The sequence below is a fragment of the Aethalodelphis obliquidens genome, unplaced genomic scaffold (assembly GCF_003676395.1).
Source record: "Aethalodelphis obliquidens isolate GAN/ISIS:26980383/991018 unplaced genomic scaffold, ASM367639v1 scaffold43, whole genome shotgun sequence".
In the NCBI taxonomy this organism is placed as follows: Eukaryota; Metazoa; Chordata; class Mammalia; order Artiodactyla; family Delphinidae; genus Aethalodelphis; species Aethalodelphis obliquidens.
The window spans coordinates 10,812,785-10,825,858 of record NW_020837987.1 but is presented as its reverse complement, the minus strand read 5'-3'; positions in this window follow the sequence as shown (position 1 = coordinate 10,825,858).

The window sequence follows — 13,074 nt, the reverse complement described above, 5'->3', positions numbered from 1 at the left end:
TGATAAGTGAAGCCAGTGTGGCATGTTGATAAGTGTTAAATTTAAGGTATATGTATTTAGTATTGATATTTCATATTACTATTCTCCATACTTTCATATTATTTTTAGAAGTTTCATTTTTAAAAATTATTTCCTGTCCAGAAGGAAAGCGGTAAGTACATACTTCCTGTAGTTTCACTTGTTATATGACTCCATCTCCTACATCAACCTACCTACCCCACAGCCTCAAATAATCATGACCTCACTTTGTTTAAACAGATCTATAGAAAAGAAATATTCTTAGCAAATATATGATGTCAAAGAGAACAACACAGGAGTAGTCAAAGGGAAGCCTGAGTTTGAACTCAAAAAATTTCGAGGAAAGAGACCTTTTCCCTAAAATAATATTTTCTCCAGTCCCTTGCCAGTGCACCTCCTCTCATTTGTCAGAAACAGCACTGCAGTTTCTGTTTTACGGCCTGAACAGTGCGTGAAACTCCTTGTGGATTCTTGGCATCTTGCAGTAAATAGTTTATACCAGACAGCAAACTCAGAAGTAGATGAAGACAGGCACAAATAAAGAGACAATGGAGTCAAACCAAGTCTGAAATTCCATGTTCCTTAAGGTCGATATCCAGTGCAGCACAGACCAAGCCCCTTGTCTTTTGACATAGGCACATCTTGCTAAAATGTGTTAATTTTCTTTTAATGTGAAATGCGTCTCTTTTTTACCCCTAAATATCCATATTTCCTTTAAATTCCCACGTTTTAGTTTTTTCTTGGAAAAAAAAAAAATACAAGGTTGAATTTTACCAAAAGAAATAGTGGAGGGAAGGCGGAAGCACTACCACGCAGACCATTCTGGGAGTTGTAGTCTGAAGCAGTTCCACCCCAGACAGGCAGGGCTGTAGACCCATTGGGAATTCTGGGAAGTGTAGTCCAGAAGCTGCGTGCAATCGACAACACTTCCTCTTCAGAAGTGCGGGGTGCGGCCCCTCTCGGGTGGTCTCCGGATCCAGGGAAGTGAGTTGCAAGAACTTCCGCTCCAGGGGAGGTTGCGGCCGTCATACACCATGTGGAGTGGAGACTTGAGACCCAGCAACTACTCCGCACCTCCTCAGCCTAGACGAGGGACCAGCAGTGGCCCGGCCCTCTGCCTTGAGGAAGAGAAGCGATGGTCGGCAGAGGACAAGGGGTAGAGGCATTTGCGCCTCCCTCTCGGCGAACTTCCTAGCGTTTGCAGCGGTTAGCGCGTCCCAGGTTGGGGTGATGCATCGCTGGTTTGATGGTCTGTTGGGTCCTGTGCTTCCCCAGCCTCTCCTTGACTCGCAATCAGCACAGCCACTTCCTAGTATTATAACTTTGGGCGAGTTAATCTCTGTGAATCAGTTGCCAGGGTATAATTATATAGTAGTACTTAGTGGGATAGTGAGAGTTAAATGAAATTAATACTTTTAAAACGTGTGGAATAGTAATGGAGCACAGAAAAGGTTGCTTGTTATAGATGCACAGAGTTCTAAGCAAAGTAAATATAACAATGATTAAGTGTGTATGGAAAAAAGTTAATTTCCCTATATTAAAAAGGCAACATACATAAAGGTAGAAGACATAGTAAACTGGGCTGAAAATATTGACCTATTTGACATATATTGACATATATGCTAGAAAATGGTTTAAAATCCTTAACAGGAATCTTAAGATAATGAAACCTCAATAGGAATATGGATATGAATACAGCAAAGGATATGAATAGTCAAGTTTTTAAAAGAAGCAATCGCTATAGCAAGTAAATACATAGGAAAAATGTGATTAATTATCAAATAAGTGAACATGTTTAAACAAGTAGTTCTTCACTGATTCCTCTGGAATCGCGTGAAATGTAATCTAGGCTCTAAGGGTAGTAGCCAACCTTCCGCCTTAGGAGGGTAATGACGTGAGGGTTCTGGGAAGTGTAGTCTAACAGCTCTGTAGGCGGCGAACTTCCGCTACAGGGGGGCGCGGCTGTGACTAGTATCTTGTCGGGAGTTCTGGGAGCGTAAACAAGAATTGTGGGTAGATTCCCCTCCAGGGAAGTGAGGTCTTGGCAGTCCTTCTTCTGGAGAAACTCAGGCACGGGACGGCAATGCTTCTTTGCTTGGCTGGGGTCAACTGTGACATGTCCTTGGCCTTATGAGAGGGAATGTGCAGCCAGAGGCAGAGGGTGGGGTTGGGCCCTACTGGATTGAGCCTTCTTGAGTGCCACGACTGGTGGTCGAGGGTTGAGTCTCCTGTATTCTGTGCTGTCTGTTCCTAATCGCCAACTGACCCTGCAGCTCTGCCACCTCCTAGGGGTGTGAGATTAAGCAGCTAACTTAACCTGTTTGTGCCTTGCATTCCTTTCCTGTAAGAAGAGGGAAATAATAGTACTTACCTAGTAGAGTTGTTTGGAGGGTTAAGTGGGATAGTCACAAATAAAAGGTTTAAAGCCAAAGGTAATTGTATCTTTTGGTTAATGTATTTAATTTCCTGAGAAATGTTCAGTTACCTGACAACTTACATGAGCCCAGGAAGAGATGAGTCCCACTTGGCAGTGCTACCAGACCTTTTCTCTGATCCCTGCAGGAATCCGGGTTATTCCTGAATTTCTTCTGGGTTCATTTTCTCTCTCTCTTTCAGAAGAGAGAGAGAGAGAGAGAGAGAGAGAGTGTGTGTGTGTGTGTCTCCAGGATAGTGTGTGAGTTTGTGTTCTGTGATTCGTGCAGAAGGGAGACACAGTTCTGATTCCCCCCGCCTCCTTTCCTTTCCCAGCCTTAACTTCTTTTTTGAAAAGTAATTAATTAATTAATTTTATTTTTGACCACGTTGCGGTGCACGGGCTTCTCATTGCGGTGGCTTCTCTTGTTGCGGAGCACGGGCTCTGGGCGCGTCGGCTTCAGTAGTTGTGGCACGCGGGCTCTAGAGCGCAGGCTCAATAGTTGTGGAGCATGGGCTTAGTTGCTCCGCAGCATGTGGAATCTTCCCGGACAAGGGCTCGAACCCGTGTCCCCTGCATTGGCAGGCGGATTCTTAACCACTGCGCCACCAGGGAAGTCCCTAGGTGTTTTTGTTGGTTTTTTTTTTTAATGTTTATTTAGGCCGTGCGAGATCTTTGTTGCAGCATCTGTTTTTTTTGTTTGTTTGTTTGTTTTAGTCCTGCGACATGCGGACTCTTAATTGTGGCATGCATGCGGGATCTAGTTCCCTGACCAGGGATCGAACCCGGGCCCCCTGCATTGGGAGTGCAGATTCTTAGACACTGGACCACCAGGGAAGTCCCTCTTCAGGGGATTCTGATACACATGACTTTAAAATCCTGATACCAAATATGTGAATCACCGTCGCCCTCTATTGGCAGAGCCTAACATAGACCCAGATGGCAAAGTAAAGAGAATAGCTGCAGATTTCCCTCTCATTCCAGCCCCATAAAGCAATGTAAAGAAGGTTGGGTTTGGAGCTAAGAGATAATTTATTAAATGCATACATGGAAATTTTTAAATTATCTTTTTGTTATTGATTTTTGGCTGAATTTCATTGTATTCAGAAAGCATTTAATTTTATTTCAATATTTTGAAATTTGTTGTTATTCTTTTTGGCGCACCTTATGACCCCTTTCTGTAAATATTTTATGTGTGCTTGAAAAGATATGTATTTTATAGGTATTTCCAGCACCTTTTGTTCCCCTAGCCCCAAATGGTGTCAAGAGTGCTACAGAGCTTCTGGGCTTTTTGGCTCTTTGACTAGACCATCACCCCAGGAGAAAAGCAGCACCTAATACATGACTCCCCAACTTTTTCTGAATTTTAGCCCACTAACTCTCCATTACCTTGTGTTTTGATGCCTTCCAATACTTAAAAAAATGTATCCACCTTTCATGTGCCAGATGTTTGTCCCAAATTACCTATTTTATTATTACTGGAAGCGTAAGTATACAAAACATTTCCTTTATTTTGTCTAGTGTATTTTAACATTTCCCTGTCATTTTATCCCCCAAACTTACCTTTTATCAGATTGATCTTCCTTAATACGTAAGCTACGTATTAGATGAGTATTTTTAAAAAAACATTTCCTTTTGGGAGGGGTTGTTAAAGAGTCACGTGGTATAATTTCTTTAAATGATCCCCTTCTTTAAACCACTGCGCATTTTCACATAGTGGCTGTTATGTCATTTTTTTTTACTCCTTAGTGAGAGTACTTGCCCAGCATTAGAACTGGTTTCAGTTGGACACTGTATGGGACCTTGTTCAGCTATTTTCAACACCATATTTTCCTTATCCTTGCCAAAAATCTAACCTTTAACCTCCAGTTCACAGAATATATCAAAGTTTCAGGGCAATAAATGCCAGGTCAAAAAAGCCATCGGACAAATGCAGAATGTAAGCAATCCTACATGACAACTGATCTAGTTAGTTCAGTAGGTGAAGGGCATACAAAAAAGGGGAGGGGGAGCTGTTCTAGATTACAAGAGCGTCAAGTGATATAACATCAAATACAATTAATGTACCTGCATAAAGGAAAATAATATGCATTTCTTTTTTTAAAAATTCATTTATTTTTGGCTGTGTTGGGTCTTCGTTGCTGCGCGTGGGCTTTCTCTAGTTGCGGCGAGCGGGGGCTACTCTTCGTTGCGGTCCGCAGGCTTCTCGTTGCGGTGGTTTCACTTATTGTGGAGAACAGGCTCTAGGCACGCGGGCTCAGTAGTTGTGGCACGCGGGCTTAGTAGTTGTGGCACGTGGGCTCTAGAGTGCAGGCTTAGTAGTTGTGGCACACAGGCATGTGGGATATTCCCGAACCAGGGCTCGAACCTGTGTCCCCTGCATTGGCAGGCAGATTCTTAACCACTGAGCCACCAGGGAAGCCCAAGGAAAATAATCTGTATTTCTTCCCCCAAGAGAAGAGTGGGCAATTAAACTTTCTCCTCTCTTTTTTTCTTTATTTCTGCTAGTTTTCTGACAACTTATAGTATTTATGATATCAAGAGCAGGGTGAAAATAGGTGATGTGATATTAGAAGCTCAAAAAAGAAAAAAATTCAAGATTTCATAAAGGATTTATCCCTTCCCATATTAGAATGTTTTATCTGTATCACTACAGCTCCTTCCATTTGCCTTATGACCCACATTTCATAGTTAGCAATTAAAGCAAAGGAAATGTGGAAAACATTTGCTGCTGCTGCTTTATGCCCTGGTCAGTGGTTGCATCTGCTTCTTGTGGATTCTTGGCATTCACGTCCATTCTTGTGGATCTTGGCATGAACAGCTCATGGGAGGTAGCAGTGTCAAGAGTTCTAGATGCATTCACACCCATACAGAATAAAAGAAGCAATCCAGTCAAAGTAAGGTTGAGATCCTGTATTCCTTACATTCAGTGCCCAGTGCAGGCAGCACAATTTCCTTTTAGTATTGCATTTTTTGCCTACAAATCGCTTTCTTTATATAATCTATTCCCTTACTCCCTCCTTCCCTTTCTCTCTTCTTTTTTCATATTTCAAGTTTCTCTAGTCTGTCTTTATGGGTAGTTTCTATGAATAGGTAGGTGGATAAGTAAATAGAGTTTGCTCTGGTTGAGTTTGCTTTGTTTTGGTCACGTTTTAAAAAAATTTTTTTTAAGAAAAAAGGGAGAGAAAGACCAAGCTCGACTAACAGTATAGAGTTGATTCATACTGACTATCCTAAAGAGAATACTGACTATCCAAATACTGTCTACCCAAAAGAGAAAAGGCAGTCTTGCGGAAAGGGCTGCCCCCCAGGAGATTCGGTAATGGCAGCTCAGAAGATCCACAGAATCAGAGATAGTTACGCTCCGAAAAGGCGCCTTTAAGCAAATACAGAATTGTGTAGTAGAGCGCTCTAGGTTTGGAAGCACTTCGGCTCCAGGAAGGCGGGGTTACGAAATTCATTCTGGGACGCTGTGAAGTACAATCCACACGCTCAGTATAGCAGCCAGCACTTCCGCCCTGGGAAGGCGACGAGGTGCCTGGGAATTCTGGGAAGTGTAGCCCGGGAACACCGTAGTTGGATAACTTCCGCTACAGGAGGATGAGGCTGTGTCCCTGCTCCCGTTGGGAATTCTGGGAAGCGTAGTCCAGGAGGTCTCTGTAGGCAGAGTCACTTCCGGCCCAGGTACGCGAGGCCGCGGCCTTCTTTCCTCTCGGAAAGGTGAGCCTCCCCTCCCCCGAGCCCCTCTCCCCGCGTCTACACTGACCTTTCTTCGCTTTGTTGTGGGCCAGTAGCGACCCGGCCCTCGACCTTGGGGAAGGAAGCCATCTGCGGCGAAGGGCGCGGTTGGTGCTCCCTTTGAATGAGCCTCCTGGAGCGTGGGACTGTTCGTGCATCCCTGGTTTAGGGGCCCGGGCCAGGGCCGTATGTCTCTGGGGTTGGGAGTCTCCTGGGTTCTGTACTTGCCTCCCCCCCTTTTTTCGCGACCACCAGCACGCGCTGCCGCTTCCTAACAGTATATTCGGCGAGTATGTTCATGTCTCTGTCTCTTCTTTAAAGTTGGCCTTAGTGTCTACCTAATAGGGCTATTGTGAGAGTTAAATGAGAATGTACAGGAAAAGACTTAGAACAGAGGCTGGCTTGTGGTTAAAAATCACAAGGTCTCTTGTTACTAGTATTTTTTAATTTCCTGAAAAGCGCTCAGGTCCCTGAAAGCTTTTGTGGGTCAGCGCTCCTGCTACAGTGTCCCTGGCCCTTCTCTGATCCCTGAAGGAATCGGGGATGAACCCAGACTCCTAATTTTTTTAATTAAAAATTTTGGAGAGGATCACTTCTGGCTGTTGTCTGGGATGTGCACTGTGATTTATGCGGGAGTACTGATGACGTTCTGATTTCTTTCAGCCTCTTTTCCTCTCCCAGCCTTACTTCTTGCAAAAGGCTGAAGTGAGGAGGGAATGACCCTTTGGCCGCAGGCAGCAGAGAGTCACCTGACTAGGACTTAGCATCCTTCCTCCTTTTATGTCATCTCTTCGCAGGGGAGAAGACATTTCCATCACTCATGGGCAAATTCTGCTACAAAGATGCCCTGATATTTGTTGAATAAATGCAGGAAGGAATGGGGGAATACGTGGGCATGAGTAATAATGATAATGTTTAAACATTTAGTACTAAACATTAATCTAGGAGCTTTATATGAATGAACATACTTAATCCTCACAAGAGCCCTATGGGAACTGGGGATACTGTTATTCCCATGTTAAAGATGAGGAAACAGACACAGAGCCTGAGTTGTTTATCCTAGGTCACACAGCTAGTAAGAGGCTTACCTGGGTTTTGAATTTAGGTAGTTTCGATCTGCTGCCTTAGTTCTTAATGTGTTTAGTGTCAGGTTGAGAAGGCATGTTTGGATTTTTATAGAGGGTCATGAAAGCTTTGAGTTTTTGATGAGATTTTTTTCAGTTATCTGCAATTTAATTGAGTTTTATTTGAAATAATATAGTTCATATTCTATTATGAAAATAATGATTGCATATTATACAGAAGAAAATTTATGAAGGATGTAGTACAGGATGTAGCGATAACAGTATTAATATTTTAATGTTTTCCTGTTCTGTAGATTTATTTTTGGACTTTTACTTAAGTTTTTCAAAATAGGTATCATAGGTTTTATTTTCCCCTTAAGTTCTTACTGTGGAAATTTACAAACAGAGCCAAATGTAATAAGAATAAAATAATGAACCCCTGTGGAACCATCACCCAAATTCAACCCTTGTTAACATTTGTCAGTCTTGTATAAACACACCCCTGCTCCAATTTTTTTTTGTTTCAAAATTTTAAAGCAAGTCCCCAACATTGAGTCAGTATGATAGTGATTGATTTATTGTTATAATTGCCAAAAATTGATTATCATCCATTGTTTATACCCAAGACCAAGAAAGGGAGATGTTAGCAGCTACTCCAAGGTTTTTATTTTTGCGGCTTGGAGAATGGCACTCATTTGAGAAAGCTAGGGGACACGAGCATTGCACTTTGGAGAGGGATGGTTCCAAAGTCCAATGCTCTTTGTTTTCCCGTATACAGTTTGCCTTACCTATGTCTTGGGGCTCTTTGTTTCTCATCTCTCTCTTTTCATACACTGAAAGTTCTTCTGTTGCCGGGACCATGTCATATTTTTCTCTGTGTGCCCAGCACACAGTACAAGATTGGCAAGGGTTTGGAGTTAGAGTAGCTACTCAACAGACTGCCAGCATCAAGAGTTTGCAGTGCAGAATTCCTGAAATTGGAATTAGGTAACAAAACAGAATAGAAATAACCCATGGAGATGTTCCTTAATCTTTAATGTTGGTGAGCTGTAGAATCCATCATCTATTTCAAATTGTTGAAATGCTTATGAGCAATTATTTTCATGATCTAAAACAGATTTCCTGAGATATACATTGATAGAAATGATAACAGCTAACATTTATAGATTGTGTATTATGACCAGGCAGTGTTTCCAGTGACTTACAGATACTTATTTTTCATAACAAACCTATCATTACCCTCATTTTACAGATGAGAAGCAGGTTTTTTAAAACAATCATCGTACAGTAAAATTAACTGTTTTTTTCCTGTTTGGGATACAATTCTATTAATTTTACCACAGGTGTAGATTCGTATAATCACCACTTTCATCAGCCACAGAACAGTTCCATCACACCAAAACATTCTCCTATTTTCCTTTTATAATCACCCCTCACCGCATCTGTAACCACTGGTGACCACTATAACCCTATAATTTCATCTTTTTGAGAATGTCACACAAATGGCCTTATACCACGTGTAACCTTTTAGGGCTGGATTCTTTAACTCAGCATAATGCGTTTTTTTTAATGAAAAATTTTATTTGAGCCAAATCGAGGCTTATAACCTGGGAACAGCATCTCAGAGAGCTCCAAGAACTGTTCCCAGCTTAATGCCTTTGACATTCATCCTAGTTGTGTATCAGTACTTTGTTTTTATTGCTGATTAATATTACATTTATGGATATACCGTAGTTTATCCATTCACCCATTGAAGAATATTTGGAATGTTTCTAGCTTTTGGCATTTATGAAGAAGCTGCTATAAATATTTGTGTACAAGGTTTTCTTTGCTTATTTTTCTAGAATTCATAACCAGGAATGGGATTGCTGGGTCATAAGGAAAATGTATGTTTAACTTTGTAAGAAGTGGCCAAATTATTCTCCAGGGTATCTACTATTTTGCATTCCCATTAATGATATATGAGAGTACCAGTTGCTCCACATCCTTGTCAGCACTTAGTATTTTCTGGTTTTGTTTTTTTAATTTTAGCCATATGGTAGGCATGTGTTGGTATCTTATTGTGACTTTTATATACATTTCCTTAAAGACTAATGATGTTCAGCAGATATACCTTTTTTCAGCTTATTTATCTTCTCTACTAAAGTGTTTTGCCCAGTTTTAAATTGAGTAATTGAGTTGTGTTTTCCATATTGTTGATGTTTGAGAGTTATTCATGTATTCTAGATACAAGTCCTTTGTCAAGATATGTCCTTTGCAAATATTTTTTCTCAGCCTATAGCTTATCTTTTCATTCTCTTAACAGTGTCTTTTGCAGAGCAAAAGTTTTTAATTTTGATGAAGTCTGATTTATCAGTGTTTTCTTTTATGAATTGTTCCTTTCATGTCTAAGATCTCTGCCTAATTCCAAGTCAGGAAGATTTTTCTCTTATATTTTCTTCTAGAAGTAATGATATCTACTTTTTCATTCCTAATATTGGTAACTTTTGTTGTCTCTCTTTTATTTTTTGCCACTCTTGCTAGAGTTTTTGTTATGGTAAAAAAAACAACAACTGCTTTTGGTTTCATTGATTTCTGTATTTAGCTTTATTATATCCTTTCTTTTGCTTGACTTGGGTTTATTTTGCTTCTCTTTTCTAGTATCTTAAGTGTAACTTATAGGTTTTCTTTTTTTTTTTTTTTTTTTTTTTTTTTTTTGCGGTACGCGGGCCTCTCACTGTTGTGGCCTCTCCCGTTGTGGAGCACAGGCTCCGGACCCGCAGGCTCTGTGGGCCGTGGCTCACGGGCCCAGCCGCTCTGCGGCATGTGGGATCTTCCCGGACCGGGGCACGAACCCGTGTCCCCTGCATCAGCAGGCGGACTCTCAACCACTGCGCCACCAGGGAAGCCCTATAGGTTTTCTTTTAAGAAGTTGAGCAAATCCCAAACAGGATGAACTCATAGCAATCCAAGCCCAGGCACATTATAATCAAACTGCTGAAAACGAAAGACAAAGAAAGAAACTAGAAAGGAGCCAGAGAAAACTAATGCATTACCTTTATGCTCTAGTTGTCATATATTGCATGTATATAACTTGAAAACCCTATAGTGTTATAATTTTTGCTTCCAATGGTCAAATATATTTTAAAGAACTCGAGATGAGTAACCTATCATATTTTCCCGAGTATTTACTGTTCTGTTGCTCCTCCTTCCTGATGATGCAAATTTCTTTCTTTTATTTCCTTTGAAAGTTTTCCTTTACCAATCCTTTTAGAGCAAGTCTGCTCCCTGTGAATCTTAGTTCATCTGAGAATATCTTTATTTCACCTTCATTCCTAAATATTTTTCTAAACTATTATCTTTAGTATACAATTCTGCTTTGACAGTTCTTTTCTTTCACTACTTTAAAAGTGTATTGTGCTACTTCCTTCTGGCCTCATGGTTCCTAATGAGAAATCTGGGTTCATTCGAATCATTGTACCCCTGTAGGTAATGCATTGTTCTTCTCTGGCTGCTTTCAAGCAGCATTATCACCTGGGAGCTCTATATAAAGGCAGGTCCTTGGGTCCAGTTTCATGTCAATTTATTTAGAATTTTGAAGGGGTGGGACCAAGGCTCTTACTTTTAATAGGAGCCCCAGGTGATCTTTATTTACTTTAAGATTGAACAAGTGCTTGTTGAACAGCCTCATTTAATTTTTAACATTTATTGTTTAACCTACATACAGTAAAATTATTTTTAGTGTACAATTCTGAGTTTTGGCAATTGCATCACACTAAAAATTTGTGCGGAATGAAGATCTGCCTTGTTTTAACTTTTGACAACAATGGAAATTTATAAAGTAGCTTGGCACTACTTGGGATTCAAACAAAATTAGTTGTCATTGAAATGACTTTACTACAGTATAAGTGCTATTTTTGCCTTCTAGGTTGAATTCATTAAAAAACATCATGAAGTCTGCAGCTAAAGCTAATTTCCAAAGCCATTCAGTATCCAATAATAGTGGTGGAGGGCAGCTTTTCTCACTTAGAAAGCCCGAGATTTAAAATATCACAATAAAACTTTACTGCAGCTCAGCCATTGAACTGCTGGGTGGTAAGGCAAGTCGGGATATTTAGCTTCTGTTTCTGACGAAATTCATGAAACTTTTGATGATTAAGTCCATGAGAGTAAATGAAGTTCACTGTTGATGCTGCTGCTTCAATAGCACCTGATATATTAAAATATTTTCTGCAAAGTACCTGCTGATGAATAATATAATAAAGAACCATAGACTACAAACTTACATTTTTACCAGCTTTATAAATTTGTAATCAGTTTTCACACAGTCCAGAAGATTACACTGGTTACACTGAATTAGTATGTTTTCAACTTCTTTGAAAATATTTTCACTTGTAGTTGTTCCACGCAGGCTATTCTGGTGACTTACTGATTAGTCACTTCAAACTTGGCAATGATTCCTTCAATAAACAGTTACTGAGCAACATCTGTGACATATGCTGAATTGCCAAGAGCCAAATAAAGTTTATCAGAATTATTTCCCTTGTATTTTAATTGATTATAGTGTTCCCACTGTATTCAACTCTTTGAGCAACGATTCTTGCCCAAAGTCTAATAATCTTAGAAAAGTTTATTTTTTCAGGACACATTTCTTTGGCTGCCACAGTCAAACATGATTTAATTAACTCATCATTGTTAAATTGCTTTATTTGCTTGGGACAGAAATAGAAGCTGAATATCTGAATATCCAAAACTTATTTTGGTTACAGCCTCATTTCCATTATTTTTGTGAAGAATATCTGTTCCAATGAGACGTTTCATTAAAATTTTTAAATCCTTCTGACCAGTGCTTTACTGTGAATTGAGCATATTTGTGATGAATGCTTAGTCTGCTAATGTTCACATATATTGTATTCTTTTAGCATAGCTATGTTGTTGCTGCATAAAAGGCAAAAGGCTTTGCCATCTAATTCTGTAACAAAATATTTTACTTCCAATGTGCCTTAAAAGTGCAACATTTGAAGTCTCTTTTTCTCTTGTTTTGACATGATGAGTATGTGCTAGTAATAAAAAAAATTAAATGTTGTGGTACATCATTACATGCGATACTTTAAAAAACACATGTGATACTTCAATTGCTGTTGAGCTATAGCTAGGTCACTATGATCTGTACTGTGTTTAGCAACAGTATAAAGAAATGAGAGGGGCACATACGGTCTCTGTTGTAACTACACAACTCTGCTGCTGTAGTATGAAAGCAGCCATAGGCAGTATGTAAACAAATGAGCATGATAATGTTCCAATAACACTTTATGGACATTGAAATTTGAATTTCATGTAATTTTTATGTGTCTTAGTATTCTTTAAAAAAATTTCCCAACCATTTAAAAAACTCAGTCCATCTCTAAGAATGTTAAAAACCATCATTAGCACACAGCCTATACAAAAAGAAGCAGTGGACCATAATTGGCCATATTTTGCCAACACTGATTTTGACTGGTGTTTTCAGTTACTTCGATTTATGTTTTATGCTTATTTTGGACTTATTGACTTCTGTCTTATGTTTATTATTTCCTTTTTTTCTGTTTGTTTTAGGTTTAATTTATTTGCCCTTTTTCCCCTAGTTCTTAGCTTAGATAACGGATTTAAGACTCCTCCTCTGTTGTAATATATACATAATTGAATACATTTTTTTAAAGAATATCTGCTTTGGCAGCATCTCATACATTTTGATATGTTGTGTCTTCATTTTCATTCCATTTAAAATATGCTCGTTCTTTCTTTCTTTGGTTGCTCTGGGTCTTAGTTGTGGCAGGCAGGCTCCTTAGTTGTGGCAGGCAGTCTCCTTTAGTTGCAGCTCGA